Source organism: Solea solea, chromosome 1 (assembly GCF_958295425.1).
Source record: "Solea solea chromosome 1, fSolSol10.1, whole genome shotgun sequence".
Taxonomy (NCBI): domain Eukaryota; kingdom Metazoa; phylum Chordata; class Actinopteri; order Pleuronectiformes; family Soleidae; genus Solea; species Solea solea.
In genome coordinates this window covers 666,178-691,866 of record NC_081134.1, presented here as the reverse complement: position 1 = coordinate 691,866, position 25,689 = coordinate 666,178, and the positions used below count along the sequence as shown (strand labels likewise).

Sequence of the window (25,689 nt, the reverse complement as noted above, 5' to 3'; positions counted from 1 at the left end):
AGGGGTTTTGGGTTGTTGCAGTGTGTTTGTCCAGTATAGAAAATCTTAAAAAGGTACAGAATGTAATATAAATCATCAGTTTCTGACAAATGATAGGTGCTCTGAATTATCGGTGTTATTTTTCAAATATATTCAATTTACATTAAACGTATATACACATTTATCATTTATAGCAAAAGAGAGACATGACCCAGGCGAAAAGTGGCACTGAGAGCATGAAGCTTCTTCTTACATGGACATGCACACATAGTGTTGACCATTGAGGCACTTTACAATGTATCCACCTCCACGGTGGCCCAGTGTTATTACCCCAGAAAAACAAAGTAGCAGCCAGCACTGCTGTGATGTAACAAAGCATGTTTGCTTGTACTGTAGAAGACACACACCTGTGATACACATTGACATTATGACTCTATGGAGCTTTGATCAAGTCATTCTCCCTGGCAGGAGGCTTCAAAGAGGTTCTCCGTCAGATCACAGGGTCACAGTGGGTTTAGTCTAAAGCCAGATACTTTTGTTTTCACTGCGGAATGAAAGAAGCTTCCTGTAGCCAGACCAACGACACTGGTGGATGTAGTTGTACTGCATTCCCCACACCATCACCTCACACACACACACATGTTCTAACCCATTCCAGATAAAACAGCAATGACATGCACCATGTTCTTGAAATGTGAAATGGGCAGTTGAGGTTTTATGAAGTGTGGTTGTATGAATGAAGTTTATTTTAATATTGAGTCTTTCAAGCGAGCGCTGCAGTTTCTGAAGAGGAGAACAGCTTCACAGATGATGGATGATGATCTAAACCCCTCTAAGGTTGTGTGGAAAATAAAACACTGCAGGTGTTCAATGAGACTAGCCACTCAGCACCTCCAGAGTTTATCAAAGGGGGAGGAGTTCACTGATTAGACAAAAGAGTGTTGAAAATATGTAGCAGTGAAGCTGTCAAAAATCACCCAAAAAATCATTTACAGCTGGTCTGAAGTGAAGTGTCTCAGATGAAGACATTACATTTGTGAGTCATCTGCATAGCAATTACAAGACACATTGTGCTTATTTATTATAGCCCCTAAAGCTAGCATGCATATTAATAAGATAACAGGGCCAAGAATAGAGCCCTGTGGCACCTCAAAGGAAAGAGAAGTGTGAGATGATGAGAAGTCACCGTTCACGGAGAAGCTTCTGTTGGTCAAATAAGAGGTGACCCTCTTCTCTGAAGTACACTGCGTACATGATATTTTAATTGAGAGCTTAAAATATACTGTACACCATAATAGAGGATTCAAGGCTGTTATTGTTTATTTTTTAATGAATAATTTCAACGTTTACTGGCAGACTGCACTGTTTCAATCTGGCGTAATGTCAAGCTATTTGCATAACTGACACAACCATTCACCCAACACACACCCTGCAGTGGAAACACACGCCAAATCAGTGTTTACTCTTCCAAACCCCTTTACAGTATCTGGGAAGGATGATATATATATAATATATATATATATACATATCTGTCTAGAGTCTAGACATTTAATATAAATAGTTGTTGTAAATTAGACAGTCCATGTGTGTGCATGTATCTCTGAACAGCAAAATATATAACCCTTAAAATTAGGGTACATTTATTAACATGTGTTAATGCTGTTACTGATATTAATGAATGGTTTAACTAACCATTATTTCTGCTTTTCAGGTTAATCGAGTCCTTTGTTTAGCTCACATTTATTCAAGGTTTTTGTATCTGTAAAGTTACAAATGTGTTTCCCTGATGTAACAAAATGAATGTTACTCAATTCAATTCTGTTAAGAGTTTAAAGGTCCCTGTTACCCTTATTTTAAAGTATAAAACATGCATCCCTTAACTATCAAAAATGTGTGGGAATGCAGCATTTATTGAGCACAATTACCCTTTATTAATGTTCTTTATGACACTTATTGTGAAGTGGGAAACATGTTCCACAAATGTTGAGTATCTGTGTGGTTGTTTAAGGCGTTGTTCACAAATCTGTTTGGAGTTGTTTAAAGGTGACATTATTTTCATTTGCGAGAAATAATTCTACCTCTTGTTCTGTTCATATAATAATAATAATAATAATACATCGTATTTTTATAGCGCTTTTCTTAACACTCAAAGACGCTTGTACAAACACAAAACGACAAAACAAAAACAAAAACAAAGGACAGGACTGGGATAAAACAATGGGAAATAGACAGTTAAGTGTATGCAGTTTTGAACAGGTGGGTTTTGAGTCAGGAGTAGGGTCAGCTCTACAGAGGCCACCGTGTTTTTAGAATAGCTCACAATGGACAAACATCTTTTGGGTTTCGATGCTAATTAAAGGCTGCATAGTTTTTCCAACATGCGTGGATGGGAAGGGCGAGGTGATGGATATTCAGCTGTAACAGGCAACTTCACCAATAAATGTTAATAGTATACATTCAAAATGATGAGGAAAAAAAGAGGAGAAAGAATGTGGAGGGATGGATAGATTTGCTGTAGATGCACAGAAGTAGAAGACGATCCTCCATCAGGCCGTCAAGCTGCTCCCAGGTGTGGATCACAGATAGGCCCTGAGCCACGCGTACCACCATCTCCACCAAATGAATATAGACCCCCACCAACCCACATCATTGAAATTCACTCAACACCCACACCTCTGCATCCACTGTTCTCTTTTGGTGGTGACAGCAGCTGCTTATTATCATCTGAAAAAGAAAGAAAGAAAAAAAAAACAGGCGGTAAAACATTATCTGCAGTGATGTTATTAAAAAAAATGCCGTCTCCTGAGCAGGAATGCAAATACACACAGAGCGGTGTAATAGATAGCATCAGGCATCATTGCCCTTAAGAGAGGGAGAGAGAGGGAGAGAGGGAGAGAGAGAAGGAAGCGTGAGAGACGTATACGAGCCGCGCTGTAGCCTCTGCGGCGTCATTTAAATTTGCATGTTATCACACACACGCAACGTCTCCATCAAAATGTCAGACTGTGCCCGTGGTCTCTCACCGCTGACTTATAATAAAGGCAGTAAGTTAAAGTTTGTCTTCTTCGCAGGAAAGATACTCCACGCAATAACAGGCTGCAGCTGCTGTTGCTTCTTCCTCGATCTGTTTTTTTTATAATAAATGTCAAAACTGAAGTCTGCAGGAGGAAAGTCAGCAGCTCAGGTCGAGCTGTTGTGCATAGTTTGTACAACAAAGCCAAAATAAACACGCACACACAGTTTGTACGTCATCATTTGCAGAACTCAAGCTCAAGCTTCTGTCTATGAGAAGTATAAGTGTTTTTTGTTGACCTCAAACCATAACATACACGTTTCATGCCAGAATTTCTCTTACTTATAATTTTAAGTTAAAGGACGAGAGTGAAGACATCAGGGACATCTGAGCAAATGTGGCTTAACTTAGCCAGATGTAACTAATCCTGAGAAGTCAACCCTGAGGTCCATCGTTTCAGCAACTGTTTTTTATAATGTTGGTAATATGAGGTTGTGTGTCTTTGACTACAACATTTTTTTATCTAAAATTAAATCTAATAATAATGTAAAAACACCACATTTTCTGTGCGTGTCTGTTTTTGTAAATGAGCTCCTCACTCACCGCTGCTCCACTGAAATCATCATATTTGCAATTCAAGGAGTTGAAAAAGAGGCTGTACACGCTGCAGTGGAAAATCATGTTCCTCAGGAAATGTACCATGTGCAAATCACCATCTCCAAACTTCCTTCCATACACAGAGACTCAGAACACAGTCCACTGCTGGAACACAACATGAGTTTGCCGTGTCATTTATGTTAAAGGACGATGATCGTGAGGAGAGAGTGCGGCAGATTGTGTCTTTATTCAGATTTTGAATTGAATTTAAGAAAATACCTGCAGATTTTTTTAATTTAGGCACACATTAGCTAACGGAGATGTGCATATCACAGCAAATGATTCAGTTAAAATGGTCTTTTTTTTCTTTTTGGTCAAAGGACTCAACATTTCTAGCATTATTTTTTCTTATCTTTTTCTTTACATTTGTAAAACATGTGCAGCGAAGATAGAGCCCTGGCTTCAAACTGAGTCCTGGTTAACAGGAGTACAGCAGGGATCCAGACTCACTCTTTTTACTAGGAGCACAGTGGCTCCTACCTGAAACCTTTAGGAGTGCAAGCAGAACATTTAGGGAAATTTACTCCATAAATTGTCTTGCAAAGCTCATTTTCTCTGTATTGCTGATATTTACTAAATGCAGAAATTGCATGTGTGCTGATTTAAATTCATTGTCACATAATAATACCACTTTACTACTACATGGTGTCGCCTCGCCTCAGCATGGCAAAGCAGGGCTCGGATCTACACTACACTTTGGTTGGTTTTCCATATATAGTACCTCCGTGCGATGTGGGCGGGTTTTCTCTGGGTTCTCGAGTTTCCTCCCACAGTGGAATCATGAGGGACAGCCAAGCTGCCTTCAGGAAACACAGGAACTGAGAGGACCACACACCATGTTCATGTGACTCACAAATGTCCATTTAAAAGATTATTTTAGACACTTAAAGATGAACTAAACCCCTGTACTGAAGCTGACTTAAAAATCTACAAAAAGTGGCCAGGGAGTTACTCATCACGTGCACACAGGTATACAGAGGCTGAACTTCTGTGTTCCGACTCTCCCCTGGCAACACGACACTTACTTCCTGCAACAACCCCCCGGGCACGGTGGCGCACAGCTCTGGGGAATTGGCGCGGGGAGCAAGTGCCATGAGAGCTCCGCGCCGCTGTGCCCCGGGCCAGCACTCATCCTCCAGCCGGAGCTCCACAGCTTCAATAAATGGAGCAGGGAGCAAGTGCCATGCGCCAGGAAGAGCTGCCTGAGGCACAGGGAGAACCAGGGAGGGGGCACCAGTGAGGAAACACGAAAGTGATGAGTGCTGGCCTGGGACACGACGATGCCAGGGAGCTGTGACCGTAACCGGGCTCCTGCAGGTCGCTTCACGAGTGGATGCTGCGCTGCAGTCACTGTCTGTGTGTGTGTGTGTGTGTGTGTGTGGGACAGGTCCATCTTGACAGTGTCATGTACAACTGCACAATCTGGACTTCCTTATAACTCAGCATCACATCCAGATCTTGGGTTATTTTGACCCTATATACAGACACACTGTACAACTGTACATCTCATACAACATGACACAACATCATCACTTTACCGTCATTATATGTTAAGCTATCTGTGGATTCTGTCATTGCGTTTACTGATTTTCAGTCACTTAACAACCTGTGTGACAGGAACACTGTGAGACACACTGGAACCCACAAACTAGGCGAGTAGTTCCAACAGATTCCAGGAACAACATCTGAGCTCAGATACTGTGCAGAACCCTCAGGCCTCTGCACAGACTGTACAGGCCTTCCAGGCAAATTCTCTTCATGATGTTTGGTTATATAAATAAAATTGACTTGAATAGTTTTATTTAATTGACTTTGTATTGAACAAATAACTTTGCCTACAGTCAAATAAGTACACGTGCGCTGTCACTCAGTCTCCACACCGACTCTTGCAATAATGGTGACTTATAATTAAAAAAACAAAAACATTGTGGTGCTGCACAAAATTCCACTAGGTTCCATCCCATAATTGTCATTTCTGTTATCAAAATGTTAATATTTCAGCTGTTGGTATTTCAAATCTAAATCTTGTTCAAAGAAATACTTAATACTTAATAATGGAGTAAATCAGATGATGTTGTAATGTCTTATAAATGGAAATGTAAAAAAAGCCCGTGTCTCGTGTGCGTGCCAGTGTTTTACATTTGCGTGGAGCAGCAGCTGCTGCTGCTACGACACAGTGATTTATTGATGTGTTTTTCCAGAGGGCAGCGAGTTGATTGTGGGGTATTTTGAGCCGCTGAGCTTGTCACTCGCCTGCTTGAAAGGCTTTAGCAATTGGACAAACATTTGTGGTTCATTCTGCTGCACACCCTCAAATCCACCAAGGACAGAATAGAGGTGTAACAGGGTCCCATCTTGTTTCTGATTCTTCCACAGTCTCAATTGTAATCCAAAGTGCTTGAGCAAGAAGTCGTGGTCTTACATTGATCAGTGCAGGTTCTCTTCAGCTGTGGGTCACCTTCCTGTTGCCTGCTGTCCTTGTTTGGCTTTTTGATTACATAACAATTGAGTTGAATCACACCAGTTGTGTCAAAACCCAAAAGAGTTCCATGAACAGAAATTCTTGTTCAAACCATTTCAATGTGTTGTTTCCTCTGGTTATAGACTCCGTGCTCTGTCATGACAATACAGAGCATTTGAGAGTGACAGGTTTCTGAAGTGCGGTTGTATTAAATACCGTCACCTGTGTGCGCCCCCTGCTGGCCCCCTGTCAAGAGAACCAATGCAAGACAGGCATGCTCATTCTCATTTAAAAAAACGTTAGCAGGGACACAAGGAAAACGGATTATAGTCTCTGAATGAATAAAAGGCTCATCAACTAAATCTATCTATGCCTTCCCAAATCTGTCAGATCTTAACATGATATTTGTAAATGAATCATTGTCGCACACCAGAAACAAAAGAAGAAGAAGACTTTAGCTTGTGAGGTCACAGGAACCTCTTGTCTACTGCTGTCTTGTTTGGTAACTTTGTGACAATGACACATCTGAGCTTTCAGACTGAGGCGGAAATGAGTCTACAATGAAAACGTTGTAGACTTAAAGGTCCACTATGTAACACTGAGGAGGGTTTATTGGCAGAAATGTGATAAAAACATTACTCGTAAACATGTTTAAATAAGTGTATAACCACGGTTGTTTTTTGTAGCCTTGGAATAAGAGTGTGCACATCACCATGTTTCTATAGCAGCTTCAACAGATAACCATGTCAGTATTGCATCATACTATGCAAATGAAGAAGATTTTTGTAAGATAGTTCTCTGACATAATTGGAAGAAGTTTGAGGTGAAAATCTGCAGTTTTTTTTACATACTTCTGCTTCAGGTGTTGACTTTATTCTGTGAGAGTGTGTGTGTGTGTGTGTGTGCTGGTCCCTGATGCTGGTGGAGCACGTTTGCACTTGTATTCAGTGGAGACTTCATACAACCAAACTATCCCTTTAATATTCCAGGTCAGATTTAGGGCGCCCACTTTCTTTCCTACCAGTTTTACATCTTATTAAATGTATATAATAAATAATCCTTATACATATATAAATATAAGGACCCTCTGTTCCTAGTGTTTTTAAACATAAAGTTTTTGAACATAAAGTAGTGCAATGATTTATCCAAAATCCCAGCCTTCTGTTTATTTAAATTTTAAGCTGATATTATGAGCTGGAAACATATTATTGTCACACCAGTTAATATCCTTCTTAGAAACAGCATTGTTGAGACGTTCCACTTTGGGTTTAAAACCCTGCACTGTACTGAATCTGCTCTTTTTCAGGTCACTAATGATAATCTTCTGGCGACAGACTCTAGTCAAATTGTCATCCTTGTGCTTTTTGACTTGACTGCTGCTTTTGATACGGTGGATCATCGTATCCTCCTTCTTTTGTCTGGACCACAGGGTGGATGTTAAAGGTGCAGACTTGGAATGGTTTCCTTGTTTCCTGTCTGAGAATAGCTGCGTTAGCATTGATAAGAAAGTATTCTCTGCAGCGTCTCTTCCCGGTGGAGTACTTTTAGGAAATGTGGCGTCTCGTTCCACTGTTATGACATCTGACAAATGTATGTATAACGTAGATAAAAACAGAGTTTGTAATGTGCACTGTGCAATACATTTTCTTATCATTTGGTTATAATGTCCCTTTCCGTCCCTTCTGGTTTCCGTAGCTCCCCCCTCACAGTGCTGCTATGCATTGATCAGGGTAAAAGTCTCTGTTCCAAGTCTCATTGTGTGTAAAACACGGTGCAAGTACAATTCCAGTAACTGTGGATACAAGGACATGTTTGGCTCAGTATTATTGGTAATGGTGGGGTTGTTGGGCATTCAAAGGTCACATAGATTCAGGGTTAGGTCAGAACCAAGAGTGTGTTAACAGAGTAGTAGTGACAGAGCCCTGATGCTAAGCTAATAGCTGGCTTTTGGAACATGAGCAGTGACCACTAAGTTAATTCCGGATTCACTCAAGACTGAGGTTTTTGCAGAGAGTGCACAACAGAGCCCGACATCAGGCTCAGTTCAGGACACTAAGTTTGGCAACACAGAGATTCTTCTGGATCTTCACAGATACATGAAGACTGAGTATTGTTGGTAAAGGACACTGGACAAACTTTTAGTCCAATGAAGACTCCAGGAACAAGTCTATTGACGATGATGATTGTGGATCATGTTGCAAAGGTTCTCTTGGACTCATACTTCTGTGTATTTGGCTTCTGAATATAATGATTTTGTTTTGTGACTTTCCCGCACCAAAGTCCAAAAAACTTACCAAAAGAGGCAGCTGTAGACAAGCAGCACTTGTTTTTTCTCTGTAGGCTTTGGTGCAGGAGAGTGAGTGGTTTACAAAATGTGTACCACTTGGTAAAGGGTCTCTAATAGCAAGAAAACATGGCCAACATAAATAAGGTTTAAGTAAGGATTTTTAAAACAAGACAATGGAATTCTGACTTGAATAAATTAGCCACACAAGTCCTTGGGCCCTTGAAGTCCCCTAAACCACAACCGACCAGGGTTTACAGGAAATGTGGTTTTCATTTCATTTCAATACCAATGACAATTCTACTCGACTATTAACTGCATAAAATATGAAGCAATTTTCCTTAATCAAAAACACAACATTTCATTTGACAGAACTGCTGAGCTTCACATTTTAACACTGAAATGGTGATAAAGGGATTTTTGCTGACAGTATTGTGTAGTGATGGTTGTTGTGTACAAACACACTGCTTGAGTACACAAGCAAGGCTGCATCATAGAGCTTTGCATGCTGCTAAATGTAGGATTGTATTGTTTACTCCATTCTTCATTGTTCATTTTACTTTGACTTTCCGGAGCTGTATTGAGTTTACTCGTGCTCTCTCTGCAGGCGCGAGCTACACTAATCCCTTTGAAATGACTTATTGTATTGTGCTTTACAGACAGTGTCATCATTTGTTTTAATAGAGAGCAGCTCCTAATAACATGCCCCAATGAAAAGGTCAATATTATCTCTCCGGCATAGGCGGTATAAACTAGGGACCAGGAGGAGGCAGGGAGGGAGAGGGAGAGAGAGAGGGAGGGAGAGAGAGAGAGAGAGAGAGGCAGTGCCTATTAACATTTATGAATAATTTAATCCTGCATAGCTGGCCAAAGTCCAAGTGCATAATTCACTAATTGCAATCAGAGAGAGGAAGCTAGGGACCCTGTGTGTGTGTGTTTGTGTGCATGTGTGTGTTTGTGTGCATGTGTGTGTTTGTGTGCGTGTGTGTGTGTGTGTGTGTGTGTGCAATTGTCTTTGTGCATGTAAAAAAGGGAATTGAGCCCATCAACCATGCATGGTAAAGCTCTCCTCACCTGACCTGCTCTGCTATTATACCAGGAAACATGGGACAGCCAGTGTGTGTGTGTGTGTGTGTGGGAGAGAGAGAGTTCATTTATCACTAACGCAGTCTTCACTATTATTCATTATAAAATGAAGTGCTACTGACATCACTGTATAAAACAACCAGTCTGCTGTTTTTTACAGTGTACATTATGAAATCAGAATTAAAGGATATGATTCTGTTACAGGTGTAATAGTTGTTGCTGCCACGGAGGCATTTTGTTTTCAGGTGGTCCATCTGTCCACCCGTCCATCTGTCCACCCGTCCGTCTGTCCTTACCATTTTTGTGAATGTTAAATATTAAGGACTTCTGGAGAGAATCCATTCAAAATGTGTAACAAACACATTCAATTAAAGTCACAGACTAACAGTTTCGATGACATCACCAACAACACGACAGTTAATAATGTTTACTCCACTCGATCTCGTCTGAACATCAGTGTGAACATTAAGAGCTAAAAGGAGACGACAGATCTGACCTTAACACCAAACACACATAAAGCTACAGTTGAGACTGAGATCGCTGGGAAAACGTCTTTTATTCACAAGTTTAAAAAAATGAGTCACGTATTTGGGCTCACAGGTCTCCGCCCTGAGCTCCTCCCATCATGTTTTACATGAAGGTGATTGTTGCCAATGCTGTAGTCGCCATGTTTTAACCTCAGGGACCTGCAGTAGTGTGAGCACCTACGCTCTCTGAGCCTCCCGGGATGCTACGTTTTTAGGTGTGAAGTTGTAAATAGAAGCCACAGGAAGTCGTGTTCTTATTCAAATCACTTGATTTTACATTATGTTGAGAGATGATGGAATTATTGATAGAAAATGACAAAAGTCATTACATAACATTACATTATATTAATGTAATGTAATGTAATCCTGCTGACTGAAGTTCACCGACAATAAAGAAAAGTATTATCTTCAAGATTTAGACACTAAAAAATAAGAGTCCAACTTGTCAGCAAACATTTAAAGCTGTAGTTATTTCTCGTGTCACCGGGTGACATCACTGCACTGGGCACAGGAAGTGATTTACTTGAGGCAGAATAATAACATTCACTCACTGTCCTCTGCTTTATGCTCCACATGAGTGTGTTGGGGGGGCTGGAGACAATCCCAGCTGACACGGGGCAACAAGGGGGTCACACCCTGGACAGGGACAACCGAACATTCACACCTTCGCTCAATTTGTCTCATTTACCTGATCTGCATGTTGTGGACTGTGGGAGGAACCCCTGAGAACCCAGGGAGAACCCAGGGAGAACAAAGAAAGGCCCTCAGATGAACCACGGTCCTTACCAGTGACCGTCTTGCTGTGAGGCAACAATGCTAGCCAATTCACCACCATGTGACCCAAAAAATATCATCAACAACATAAATCAGCAAAAGTAACACGATGCAGCTTTAACTGAACACTGACAGCTCCTTCAGGTTCAGAGAGGAAACCAAGAGCCTCAGAGTCCCTTAACAGAAAGAGCATTTAGGTAGATGTGTTACTGCAACCCCCTCAATCATCAATCACTGTGTGTGACAAGCCCCAAATGTCAGACAGGGTGATCCCTCAGAGCAGCACTAACTAGATAGCGACAATGGACCGATATGGTATCGAACGGCAGACACAAAGTTGTGAGATAGTGCTTTTGTTCATTACAGTCCACCTGATAAATGGCTCAGCGGTTCAGATAGTTTCAGTATCCAGTTCCCAGTCCCACCCCGTCCCACCCCCCGCCTGGCTGCCTGTCACTGAGACACTCCCACTGACAGCCTGCTGCCCGTCAGTGAAGAAAGTTTCCATCATCCTCCACACTGTTGTTTTTTCACCGCTGAATTTTAAAGATGACAGACCAAAAACTTCCAGCCAGTCAATCTTTCACAGGAGGAAACACCAAAGTCACTTCACGTCTTTGACATGAGATTATTTGGAAAAAGCCACGGTTCACAATGTACAACGGACTGAAGAGTACAGCAGAGGGTTAGGGCAGAGTGTAGACTCTGTGGACACTGTGTGTTTCCCCAAAACTAAAACACTAATTCATAATGTCTATCAGTGTCTTAAAGATTTACACGTTTTCCACTTGAGTGCGTTTGGAATCTCACATTAAAGAACATAAAGGGACAGCTCAGGTTTGTGTAAATACCACTCACTGCAAATCTACTAATATTTGTGTGTCAACATCATTTTGAAATGGAACAAACGAAAAACCTATTTATAAACCGCAGGTTTGAGACCTCTGGCTTCAGGGGAGAATAAAAGGAGTATAATTGAGAATTATAGACCAGTCTTGACCTGAGTTGGTAAAACTCAAGGTTTTCAGTGTCATAGATTTGTGCCACTTGTTTGGGAAGAGCACATCCACGGCTGTTGTTGTTGTTGTCATGGTTTCCTTTGTTCCAGCCTGCTCCAGAGAGTCACTTTGGATCGCTGTAAACTTCTGTGAAATGATGGCGAGCGAATACTGCACAGCAGGTTGTGATGGCGCTCTATGTGCGGGGGTGACACAAGGACGGAGGGGGGCGGGGGTTGGGCGGGGGGCGGCGGGGGTGGATGTGGACCCCAGTGAAAGCCTCACTAATATTTAGACGGAGAAAGTGGAGGAGACAAAGAGAAAAGGAAAACACTGTCTGTTTGAAGTAATGTCACCTGTTACTGAATTTCACTCTGTGGAACATCCCTTTCTTTCTTTTTTTACTGTTGCTATAGTAACACATCTCCTCAATTGTGCAAAGCATTTCACTTCAACTAACCTCCATGGCCTGCACGTCAGTGGAGGAATAAAGTAAATGTTCAACACAGTCGGTCATGTGATGATATGAATGCAGTGATTTTGTTTAAGTCAAAGCAGCAAAGGAATGAAATGGAGCAGCTTGTTTTTTAAAGAGAGAAACACAACACTATTCTGTTTGCTGCATGTCATTAAAGTATTAAAGCAATTCATGTCAACTTCATCACGACATCATTTCTGTTGGTCTAACACGTGGATGAATAATTAGAAACATAATTTCTGTACATGTATCAAATGCAGTGGTTCCCAAACGTTTAGTATACTAAGAAAGAGAAGGAGAGAAATGACTAAATGTACAATCTATATTTCATTAGAATCATTTCACTTACCATTTCAGCCATTTTGTGTTCAATCATGTTTTACCTGTCTCTGCTTTGAGGTCCTCAGCACAAAAACAAACAAAGAAACATTGAACTAAACCCATCTTGGTGTCAAGGAGGTGGGTTTTACAAAACTTAGAGACCAATTCCATGAAAGCCCAGCACACAGGACAACCCTGATCTAAGGCTGTGGGTCTGGTGGAAGCAGAAGAAGCAGGAGAAAGTCCAACATGGGCTGATGGACAAACACAAGCCAGAGGACAGGCTGGATGAACCTGGAGCACAGGAACATTCCACATTAGAGAATAACAAGCACATCATCAAGACCAGTGAACTGGCTGTGAGATGATCATGACCTTTACTCCACTGTGTGAGTGAATGATCACAGCAGCAAAGGCCGATAGACCCCAGATTCTGTGGTACCGTCAAGGCCAATAGTTGTTTAGTGGATGCTTCACAGATTTGAAGATGAAAACTGGACAGAGCAGGTAACCATAGGTCACACAGACAGGACCTGGCAGACCTATTACCAGAGACGGGTCAATGATCATCCAATGCAATGGACAGTGCAGGAGAGATGTGCAGGCATGGTGGAGTGGGTGGAGACGAGTGTCAGCAGTGATGTGTGACAAAAGGACAGCAGCAAAAGTGAAATGGAGCCATTCAAGACAGAAGGTCTACCAAACCATGGACCTGCTGGACACCGAGCTGGAGGTGGCAGACCTCCAGGATAGACAGGAACACCTCAGGTTGAACAGTTTACAAATAAAATAAGGTGCTCAAGGTTGAGATGGTTTGGTTACGTGCAGAGGAAGGATAGTGATTATATGGATGCTGAAGATGGAGCTGCCGGGCAGGAGGAAAAGATTTCCATAGCGTTCATTAAAAAACAAATCACCTGTTGATCTGTGTTAATACGACAGTGTAAGAAGTTAAAGTTACTTTGTCAGCTGAGGAGGAGGAGGTCTCTGATTGTCCTGAGGACAGCCCGTTTATGTGTCCATGTGTCCTCAGAATGTGAAGACTAGATGTGTTCGGGTCGTAAACAGGTGTAGATTTTTGTTAAGTCAGTTTTTGCTTGCGTTCCTGCTGCAGCCTTGTTTTCAGAGTCTTCTGCTGGTGGAGGAGCAGAGGGTCAGCTGAATATGTTTCTGTGCCTCAGACTCTTGAAGAAATCTTCTGAAAATGGAGCCAGTGTCGAGTTACACTGAGAGTTAAAGTCAAGGTGTGCAGCAGTGTGTACCTGTGTTCTCTCATCTCCACTTGTCTACTGTATGTATGGTTGTAGATAGAAAGCTGATGCATCTCTTTCCTCCTGAGACAACCACACATTCAACAAGACTCTCATTGACGTGAGCATTTCCATAGCATTCAGACAAACACGTACGTGACCAGGGTTCTTTTGCTTTACTTGCTTTTATCTGGATGCACAGAGTCTAATGAGCGTTTCTCAAACTCTCCGGCTTCATTTTCCATTTCAGAGTCAGCATCTGGAATCAATATGCCCCGTGCACATTAATGCAAAAACATACACAGTGGTCACTTGGCCCCTCGTGCTAAAGCCGTGTTCTCTTATATGCTCTGCTCTCATTGCTCTGCTGCTTTTAACCCCCCCCCCGGCTGGAAAGACGGGTTAGGACTCATTTAAATAACATGCAGAGAGCAGTAGATCTTCCTCTCCTGGGTGCCTGTATCATTAATTCAAGTGTGGGGAGGAATGAAAGGAGATGGGAATCATGTCATATATTGGCCCTGTTACCCTCTTTGCAAATGGTTGCACATACGTTATGATGATCCAGTGTTGTCACTTATTAAAGCTCAGATCGGCCGTGACTCATCGCGGGACTACAACCCTTTAGCGCAGGATGCGCTGACAGACATTTGACACCTAACTAGCCCACTAATGTGAGATCCTGGGTTTCTCCGGATACCTCGGGCCGTCACAGAGTGCTTGTCAGGGGTCAGCTGCATACGAGCAGAAAGCGCCGCTTTTGCCTCATTTGGGAGCCGAGAGAAGCCGCCGATGCTCCGCCCACCTCCGGCTCTGCTGCCACTGACAGAGCCACTGATGAGCATTTGTTCGGCCTGGAGTTCATGGTCGCAGCTGCCAAATTGATGCTATGTTGATATTTAATGATGTGCTGCCAAACAAAGCCTGGTGCCTGCATGTGCTCGCTGGACAACCCTGCTCTGCTAAATGTCATTCTAATTATCTTTCCTTTTTTACATTGAATGCAGAAGCAAATGTTTGCACGATTCTCTGCTCTCGCGATTTATCCGTCCCCTCTTCTCTTTATCACTCCTGCTCGCTGGCTAAATATCTGAGGTGTCTGGGGATAAAAAGTGTTGGGGAATGGAAAGAAAACTTCATTATGTCGTGAAGGTCTTTCTACGAGTGTATTGGTGTAATTATTATCCTTTATTGCAATCCTACACACTCTGATCTGCAGCTGAAAAGTTGAAGAAAAAAAACGTGGATTAAAGAGCGATCGTCATGATCTGTGACAGAGACGGAGATTTATCTTATTCTGGTTATTGTGGTTATTGTGGTTATTGTGGTTATTCATTGCTGGGGCTTATTTGTGGAATTACAGGGAAAACATATTAACATGAGTCTCATGTAAATGTTGTCGCTCGAATACGTCTGCCCACTTTGGGATTGGACACCAGGCGAGTGATTTTGAATGACACCGTCAACAGTGTCATGTGATTGGCCAGGGAAGCAGCTATGGGCGGAGCCAATGAGAGAGCAGTCCAAGAGCAGCTACAGGACATGCACACTCAGGACCGCTGGAGAAGTAGTGGATTGTTATTAATCTACTTAGATTAGCAGCTCTCTCACCAGATGATTGACACTTGATTTATTGTCTTTCATTTGGACTTTCTCTTTTACCAATTCATTCACTGAAGGAACTTTAATGCAAAACAGTTGTAATGACACAGCCAATAGGAGCGCTCGCTCTCTCTGAACTGAACATTACAACAACTAACATGTCATACACACACACACACACACACAGATGTTGGTTGATAAGAAAACTACTGCTGACTTCTGTTGTGGCTTTTGTGTTTGTGTTGTTGTGTCTCCTCCATTGGCAGTACAAGTTTATTTATTCTTTACAATACCATTTATGACATGAATGCAAATGTTTCCCTGTCACCAGCCACAGTGTAGGAACTCACAGGCCGTATCGCCGCAGATCGCCGCTGTGTTGGTCCATGTGTCTGTATTTTTTATTTAAGCTTCATACGACTGGACCATAACAACTGTGCGGGACATGAAATGGCAACACAAAGCTGTAGTGACACGTGAACAGGAGTCAGACAGGTGCCCACTGTGTGTGTGTGTGTGTTGCTTTAGCCCTTTGGCTGCTGCCATTTTGTCTTCACAGTGTGACATGGAACCTAAAGCTAAGCTTCGACCTGAGAGCGAGTGAGCGGGGGGTGGACGGGGGTGGACGGGGGTGGACGGGGGTTTGGTCACGCTTGACCTTTCTCTGTTTCCCAGTAAATCACAACTACTCTTCATATCTAATGATGCAGAAACAGTCAAACATGACCTTTAAAGTTACAATACTACCCCCCACCGCCTCCACCGCCTCCACCGCCTCCTCCACCGCCTCCACCAACAACTCTCTCAACATCTCAATATCCACCAGCACGTACACGGATTGTTGATTTCCACACTTACACGGCTCCCAAATCAAGACGAATGCTCAGGCGCGCTAAACATAATCAGTATGTAATTGACATTGATTTGCGAGATTAAGCGAGGAAAGTGTTGTCAGTGGTGTCAGTGGTGCTGCTGCTGCTGCTGCTGCTGCTGCTGGTGGTGGTGGTTAGGGTGTCCGGGTACTGTAGGAAGTTGTTAGGATTTTCAGCTGAACATGGGAGTTTGATTAGCTGTTTAAACAAGCTTGACATATAGCTGTTTACTGAGAGTTTGCAGCGTTGGAAAAATACATCTACACACACACACACACACCAGTATTTAACTGGTGAATTAAGAGCAGGAGGAAGGCAGCGAGGGATTTAAAGAGACAGGGAAAGAGATCTGTGCTGCCAATCAAAGGTGGAATAAAATAACAGCCATCCGTCTCTCTTCATTACCAGCCCTTGTCCTTGAGATCATCTCATAGTGACCGTAATGTCTGTTTTTACAGCTGGGCGATCTGACCCGTCTGCTGTAATCCATGCACTTCTTTGGAAGTATAGCCCTTGTCAAAGGAAGAATCACAGGGACATTTAAATGTGCCCCATTACCCCCCGGTTCCCCTTCACTGTCATTACTGGGGTCCCGAGAGAGCATGAGACGGAGGGCAGAGCAGGAAAAGTGTCCTAATCTGACCCTGCACACACATACCACATTCTATTCATAGTTTGATCATTGTTTGAGTATTATTTCATATTTAATGTTTAATATTTAACATACTTCACCCGTTCCTAACAATTCAGATAGATATGTCAAAAACTGTAAGGAGATTAAAACATTTATTTAAATATGTTCATTTTTCACTGCACTGATTAATATTCAATATTCATATATTAATATTCTGCCGTGATGAACGTCTAAAATAACACTGTCTTTGCCTTGATCTTGAAGCCCATCACTGGCTATAAGTGTGTGTGTGTGTGTGTGTGTTCTCTCGAGACCCGAGACTTCGCAAGACCTCCTGATTCTGAGAACTCTGGGTCTCGATCTTGCAAGAATGGTTTTGCGCTAACAGACAGTAGGTGGAGTAGAGACGGCCAACAATCTCATTTAAGCATCACAGTTGGGGTTAAATCATGCATCGTTCCTGTTGATGCCGGTAAATTTGAGTTAATACAAAAACTCTTGACCCAGAATTCTTTGCCCACCGACTTTTAAACAGTCAGCACACGTGAACCGAGCGTCTGCAGAAGCTGAACTTCCAAAGCTCTTTCATAAAATCACAGCCAGTAAATGAAATCATTTTTAAAAAAAACAGAAAACTTCCAGCTTCCAGTTTCTTTTTTGTCTTTTTCCTTGTTAATGTTCTCCAGCACCTGCTTCACTGCTTTGTTCACGTGTGCAAACTTATCTTTGTTTAAAGTCGACAAAAACAAAAACTAAAGCCACGCCTTCCAAACTCTGTTGTACTGCAGATACAGTATGAAAATACTCCCACATGCACAGAAATAGACTCTGCATAATTATTTGTCAGTGTTTCATTCTTCAGCTATTTCAGAACTTCTTAAGAAAGGTCATAAGAGTTGCTGTTGTCACGTGGGAGTATTTTCTTTTACTTGAACCTGACTTTAGTAAAATAGTTGAGCATAAACGCTTCATGTTTTATCAGTGATTTGAACGATCTGCTTGTTCTTGAGTGGGAGATTAAAGCTGCAGTAGACGAGACCTTTGGAAACACAGTTGATTGTCAAGTTTTAACTGCAGACATTTTAAAATGTGCCGGAAAGAAACTGATGTTTGCAAAACTGACGCTGACGTCGTTGTTTTGTGAACCAGGGTTTCCAGGCTTCTGCAGAGCTGATGAGCCGACCTGAATCCAGGGTGCAAGAAAAAGGGAGAATGGAGGGGAGATGACACCGAATGAGACGAGAGGTGAAACAGAAACAAACAGGACACGACGGGAACAATCCTGAACACTGAAGGAACTTCCACAAAGTCTTGCAGGATTCCCACGCTCATGGAATTCCTGCAAATGTTTTTATTTAAAACAAACAAAAAAAAAACGTTTTGGAGATTTAAATAAATCCTTTGGAAATGATTTTTTAGTAGAGATGACTGTTCACATGTGTCGCTCACACAACACAACACCTGCTCAAAATCACAGTCAAACAACAACCTTAAAAAACCCTGAACTCACTCTTTAATAAAATTGAATTTAGAGCAGTGTAGTTAGTGAAAATAACACATGTGTGTGTGTGTGTGTGTGTCAGACGGAGCCACATGCTGCCTGATGAATGCCTGTCTTTATTAGAAGCCATTAATAAAGCAGGATGCCTCTCACCATCCCATCTTCTCTAAGAGAATGTGTGTCAATGTGAACAATTACCCGCCTGATAAAACGCACACGGCCTCGTCTACTTCATCTTACGGACGCTGATGGATTACAGGGGACATTTATTTAGCTGCAGACGAGTCCCATGGATCCTTTAATATGTGCTGTCCTGTGATCCCACAGGCCAGACTCTTCATCCTCTCACTGCAGGATGAAGGATGTCTTTCACCAGGTCTTTCTGCATGTCCGCCTGTCTTCTTTCTACCACCGTCTGGTCTAGGCCTTTAATTATAGTTTGGTTACGTCCACAAGAAACCTTTTTAATAAGGTGAGGAGTGGACAGTAAATATCCTGATGTAATTGTCTTCACTATCAATACAACAAAGTTCATTTACTGAGGAGATTTGGGAAATGTTTCTGTATTTCACAGAAAGTGTTTGTTAATGTCTAAATGTTAAGAAGCTTCGTCATTTTCAGCATCTTTATCTATGGGACATTTAATCGATATCGATATTCTTATGATCATCACTCTCTTCTTTTGTGTAGCAAAGAGTAAGAACATAACAACTGCTGTAAGTGACAAGGTGTGTTATTAGTTTATCCGTGTGAGCGTCCTCACTCTGTACCTGTACACACACACACACACACACGCCCTAAACTGGTCTTGTTTGTGAAGGTGCTGCTGGAAATGATGTCTTTTGTTCTTCTCCTCTCTGTTTCCTAGGATGCATCCTTGTCAAAGGAGACGGTCCTTACCTTCCCAGTGTCTCCTCCAGTGAGCAGCAGCTCCCACACTCTTCTTATTATGCCATCAGAGGACAGCAAACAGCAGCAGAGACAAAGAGCTGCAGCTGCCGGCCCATTATTATTAAAACCTCGCTGTTTACTCTGGAGTAGTGGCCACTGTTCTTCATCCACCAAAAATTAATGAGATCCTCTCTGCTAACATTGACACTTTGAGAGAGCGGCGGGAAACCAAAAGGCTTTGATGAGCTAATAAGCTTTTAGTTACAGAGAATCTCTTCATTTAAGAGCGCACACAGCGTCTGTGGAGACGCAGCAGAGGTGAGAGAACAACACGATCACACGCTGCATGGAAATGACTTTCATTTCCTTCCTCCTGTCTTCATCTCGTCATGTGATCCTACATGATGTTTCAGACCTGTTTGAGCTACTGGACGTTAGAGAAGAGGTGATCGCAGTCACACTTTGTGCTTCTCTTGCAGAATATTGTGTTCTTGTTTTGTTTTTTAACTGTTTGTATCCGCCGCAGCCTCTCGTCTGTAAAATCATGCAATATATTTGCAAAAATATTCATTCACCAACCAGACTGAAGACAAGACACTGCCAACGTGTGAATGAGCAGCAACTGGCTGCTCACTACAAATGGATTCTGCCACTGAGGTATCCCACGCAAGGATTTTTCTTTTCATCGGTTTTTTATTTGTTATATTTTTGATTTGTTTACTTGTCACAGACTTTTGAATATGAGGGTTTTACCTGCAACACTTAAAGTGACAGTTCAGCTTCTTTGAATTGTGATGACTTTAAGTCACCAGTGCACGGGGGCGTGGTCTCACTGAAAACATGGCTGCCAGCGGGAAAACAGGGGAAAACAAAACCTGTGTTATGATTTATGAATATGAATTATGATTTCTCTCTGGACTTTGGTGTGGGAGAGTGAGCAGATGACGAAGCGATACAAACTTTAATTTCTGTCCGGTTGTTTTTTTTTCCATTTGTGCGATGAGACTATTTTCAACTATTCAACCAAAGCATTTTCAAACCTTATTTTCTCCCCACTTACAAAAACATGGAGCTTCTACACTGAGGTCATTCGTGTGTAGCATCAAGCTAACATCAGCATTTTATTCAGAAATCCTCACAAAGTGATATTTTCAGCTGATGGGAACCAATATGGCCACTGCACTGCTTTTATCAGCTCTGTTATAGAGAGAAGAACACATTCAATAATGACTCTTCTTTCTCTCTCAGATTATTATTTTTACCTTCTTCCTCCTTTCGCTGTACAGCAAAATATCACATTTCTGCACCAACAGTTAATGCGACGGTTCAGTGTGGTTGTATGAGTAACTTAGTGACTGCATTTCTCAAACCCTTTTGTTATCTTCACACACAAATGTATGTGGGTCCTGTGTGGGAGGAGTCTGGTGACGGTTGCAACTGATGCACCTCCCCTTCTCCTGTCTGCAGATCAGTTCAAAAGACTTAACAATCGTAAAACTGTGAGTTAAAAAGAGAAATGTCTTAAATCTCAATATTTAACAGGGAGCGAGAGCGAGCGAGCGGATTTTACAAGCATCAGTGAATGCATCACAGCCGAGAGTCACAGAGGAGACACAACAGAATAACAGTCTTACAATCTTACAATAACAATTAGAGCCATTTATTGTTTTTTATGGATAAACTGTAACTCTAAGATTACACTGCAGCCAAATACTACTCACATACAAACCCACATTTATAAACCTAGGGACCAGGTACCAGAATTCCCCTTTAAAGACCAGGTGTAAACAAGGCCTTGTCTGTGTCTCCAGCTGGTTCTTGGTGCAGTCAGTGCACATTTACATGTACTTAAATTGTGTACTCTCTGTATCCTGATGATTATAATAAGTATCATCACAAAGATGACTTGGCTGAGAATGAGCAGTATAGACAATGGATGCTGTCCACAGATGAAATAAAATCAAATAAAACGAGGGCGTGTGAGGCGGGTACTGTAGTGTCAGCATCTAAACAGTCATTTCATTTGACCTTGTTGCTTTCAAAGACAGTGTGACTTACATGTGATTTACATTTAAAAATCACTTTATCTCTTTATCTGTGCTCAGCTCCACTCTGGAGCACCCGTGCGTGTCTCCACACAGAGGTTTTGACGTGCTTTGATTTTACGTCTTATTTTCAACATGCTTTTTTTCCATGGCATATCAATGTTGATGCTTCTGACCAGCTTGGTCTTACCCAATTTACTTTGGCCAGTTTTTTGAGATTTGCAGTTTCACATGAGTTGGTGGGAGACCACTGTCGGAGCCGACTGATTGCATTTCCACAGATCCTCGGCCGCATGTTGTGCCTGAGATCTACTTGGCATCCTGGCATGAAGGCAATTTTCATAAAACGCACAACTAACCCCACGTCTCTCAGTGTATGTACTACACTGTGTCAGCTACACAAGTACACACACACACATGCATATACTCAGAACCATGCCCAAGGCGTTCTGGCTGTACTCAGCTGTGTGCAGCATTCTGGGCTAGTGGCATGTACAATCCTCTCCTGACTGTCATCAATATGCTAATCTGGTGGAATTAACAAGGGAGTGGAAACTTCTCCACTTAAACACACACCAAGAGGAGAGCACCGGTCTGTTAAAGACCACTTACTCAAACACACACACACACACACACACACACACACACACACACAGCATCAGGTGAAGTGTTTTTCACCTCTGAAAACATGACAGTTATGTTCATAGTAGGCTTCATGATAATGAGTAAATGGTAACTGCCATTTACTTATTATTATTTCAAGTGATAAATCTTTTTTTGTTGTAAGTGTTGTATGAGGTACTGATACAAGGAACACACGATTATAAACACTTAAAGGTCCAGTGTGAAAAACTGAGGTGTAATTGTTTTCAGAGACGTAAGGCGGGGCATGGCCATTTAAGGATTTAAAATCCATTGGATCCAAACACTCAATCACTTGTGTCTGCCTTTGAATTTTAAATTGACAGAGTGGGCATCCTTCTGCTTTAGGGCTACATAAATCTGACTGTCATCAGCATAACAGTGGAATGAGATAACATGTTTCCTAAGGATGGAACACAAAGGAAGTAAACACAGTGAAAAAAGCTGGGGCCCTAAAATTGAGCCCTGTGGGACCCCACATGACAGGGGAGCAGATGAGGATTCAGAGCCAGCAAGGACCTGAACCATTCCAGTGCAGTACCACAAATTCCCACTAGATGCTGTAAAAGCAATAGTAGAAGGATGTGGTCCTCTGTTTCAAAAGCAGCGGTAAGGTCAAGCAAGACAAGAATAACATAATCACTAGAATCATATCTCAGTAGGACGTCATTGAAGACCTTTAACAAAGCTGATTCTGTGCTTTGAAGGGTTTTAAATCCAGACTGAAAAACCACCAGGATATCATGATTGTCCAGCTGACCAGAAACTATTTTCTACAAGAGTTTGGAGAGAAAAGGCAGCTTGGAAAATGGGCCTCAAAAGATCCAGTTTATTAACCCTCTTATGATCATCATGATGAGTAAACCACCGGCCCCCCGCGACCAGGGGCCGGTGGTTTCCTCTGCACAGCAAGAGCCGGTGAGCGTAACTGTTAGCAAAGATGGCGGACACCGTGTTTAGGTCTCGTCCCTCTATGGGTGAGTCTAAAAAGTGCAGAACTGGCGTTTAGTTTCAAACTACTTTCAAACCTTGAACGACGTTTTTTACAACGCAGTAGAAAACTGAGGGAGAGAAAATGCTTCTGCTATCCCTGCAATACAAAGCCACGTGCAAATAGGTGGAGTATTCCTTTAATACCCAGATTTACATTATGCTGAATTATGGAATTATTGATCGACAACGTCACAGTAGGTTGTGCGTACCTCAGCTTTAACCACTGAATCTTACCAAGATGAACCACATGTCAGTCACAGAATCAAACATCAATGTCAGTTAAGACATACGATTATGTCCTCTTACGTTCCCTGATGCTTTCTAACGCTTTCTTATACACAACACTTAGTATATGACGTCTTAATAGCTCTGTTTGTATGTGTGAATTATGAAATTTGAAGCTATTGATTTTTGGCTTTCTGCAGCATCACTTTGTGCTGTATGAGGCTAAGCCTTGAGCTGACAGCGTGACTGACTGCTGCAGAAGAAGAACGCTGTGATTACCATGGGACCTGCTGAGGAAAGTCACTCATTCAGCTTTTGGAGTGAAATCGGGGATTAGTGCAGATTGGGGAGATTTATGTCACTCCAGCACCTGTAGCTTAGCATTTCACAGAGTCACACTGACTGTATCACAGTGTCTTTCACATCTGTCCCTGCAAACTGCATTTAGGCTGTGAGAGAACAGTGCAGATGGTCAAGAGGTTTTATCACTACATCAGCAGCTCACACAAGTGCCAGGGAAACTTTTCTGTTTAGTCTGGATTTACTGAATACTAAACAGCTTTACAGTGGTTCAGCTTCCACGGAGAGCTCAGGTTTATGAGGTGTGGTTGTATAAAGTCAGTGTAGACTTCACCACACACACACACACTGTGTTATACAAACAAACAACTGATTTTACCCTCTTGAGGCTTAAAGACTACAATCTATGCTGCGTCACGACAATATCTTAAGAGAATGTTCCGTGTTTTGTTTTTGCCGTTTGCTGTTCCCAGCTGGAAACAACAGTTTGTTAAATACTCACTCTCCTGCACCAAAGTCTTCAGAGAGCGTTGTCATCTGGTGGTGCTGGTGTCGTCCAATAGGAGCCTGGACACCTCTGAACTTCCAGCTGCAAAACCACAACATGGCTCCACCCAAATAACTATTCTGGAGGCTTCAACACGTCATGACTGGTTTCTACTTGGTCAAAGTAATAAATAATGCTCATGAAAAAAGTCAAAACCCAAACTGTCCCTTTAAGTCTCTCCCATTGTCTCCCTCGTGTCCGTCCCTCTCCTCACCCTGTAGATCTGTTTCCTGTGCTTTAACTTCTCAATTTGTCTTCCCCTCTCACAGACGGTGGCACACTCTGTGTGATGGAAACATTAGGCCTCATTTCCTCTCATGCATGCCGCACTATTAATAAACAACAACAACAAATAGATGGGAGGAGAAAAACAGAGGAAAAGGGAGAAAAACAACACAGGCGATGGGTGAGCAGCATAATAATTGTGTGATTTATCCTCACTGAACTACCGCAGTCAAAGCATAATTAAACATGAAAAGCTAAATTTATCGTGGTGCGCTCAGCCTCCTCATTAATTTAAAGCCGAGACATCCAGGGGAGGAGGCCTCTTTCTAATCCACCCACTGTTCCCTTGTTGTCTTTTCTCCCTCTTTCCCCTCCTCTGCCATCCCTCCATCCCCTCCCATTACGGAGCATTAAAATGTATATTACCCTCCGAGCTCCATCATCATAAACCACTGGGCCCGCAGAGAGAGGCGGGGGAGGAGGGAGGGAGGGAGGGAGAGAGGGAGACAGCTGAATGAAATCCTCAGAGGAGGAGAGAGATAAAGGGGAGAACACAGGAAAGAGGAGAGAGTCAGTTAGGCTCATTAAGGATAAGAAAGGCTCTCATTAAGACGGAGCTGTCTTGGTGGCGTGTCTTGCATGATAGCCACCTATTTGTTGCCTAATAGCTGCAGCCACTGCAAACTTGTGAGATCCATCTCGTATAATGAGAGGTAGCAGAGGTGACGCCTCTTTCACCCACAATGCCGAGTGCCTCTGTGTCATTAACAATCATCCCAACATCCGCTAATTGGCCACATTGTTGTTTTTCTTTCTTCCTTTGCTCCTCTCTTCTCTTCTCTTCCACCTCGTCTTCTTCCGTTTTGCAAACATTTTCACCCGCAGACAAACAAACTTGTCACCAGTTTGATTTGTTTATGTGTTCTATTTGTTATACTTGCTTCCTTAAACTGTAAATCAGGGGAGCAGTGTAGCATGGGGAGCTAATAACCCAGCCTTGTACATCTGCCTTAATAAATTATGCAGCAATCCGTGCTACAGCTTGTTGTCTGTCAGGCTGTCGGCTCTGGTCCTGTCAGTAAAACAAAAGAAAAAAGGAAAATAGAGAAGAAATCTCAAATAATATTCATATAGAAATGGCGAGGATCCTGGATCTGAAGGAAACTTATCAACAGTCATTTTTGTAAAAGTAATTCACAAACAACAACAACAACAAATAAATCAAACTTCCTGCTAATGAGCAAACTGTGTGCACTCTGCCCACTTGAGTTTGTCATCGCTCACATTGAGTCAGTCTTGGTGTCGAGCACCAAACAAAAGAAGTAAAGCACACAAACCGGCCCCTGTAATGCCAATTAAATAAGAAAAGGGGGGGCTTGTCGTT

The 25,689-nt window shown here is 42.3% G+C and overlaps 1 long non-coding RNA gene across 1 annotated transcript in view; it reads left to right on the top strand.

The window, feature by feature from the left end:
• The window catches only part of LOC131470563 (uncharacterized), a 41,977-nt gene extending 22,246 nt beyond the window's left edge, over positions 1-19,731 (top strand). The window contains exons 2-3 of the long non-coding RNA XR_009241899.1: positions 18,086-18,181; positions 19,306-19,731. This is a non-coding gene — a long non-coding RNA (uncharacterized LOC131470563). The remainder of the gene's footprint in view (positions 1-18,085; positions 18,182-19,305) is intronic.
• Positions 19,732-25,689: the final 5,958 nt, after the last annotated feature.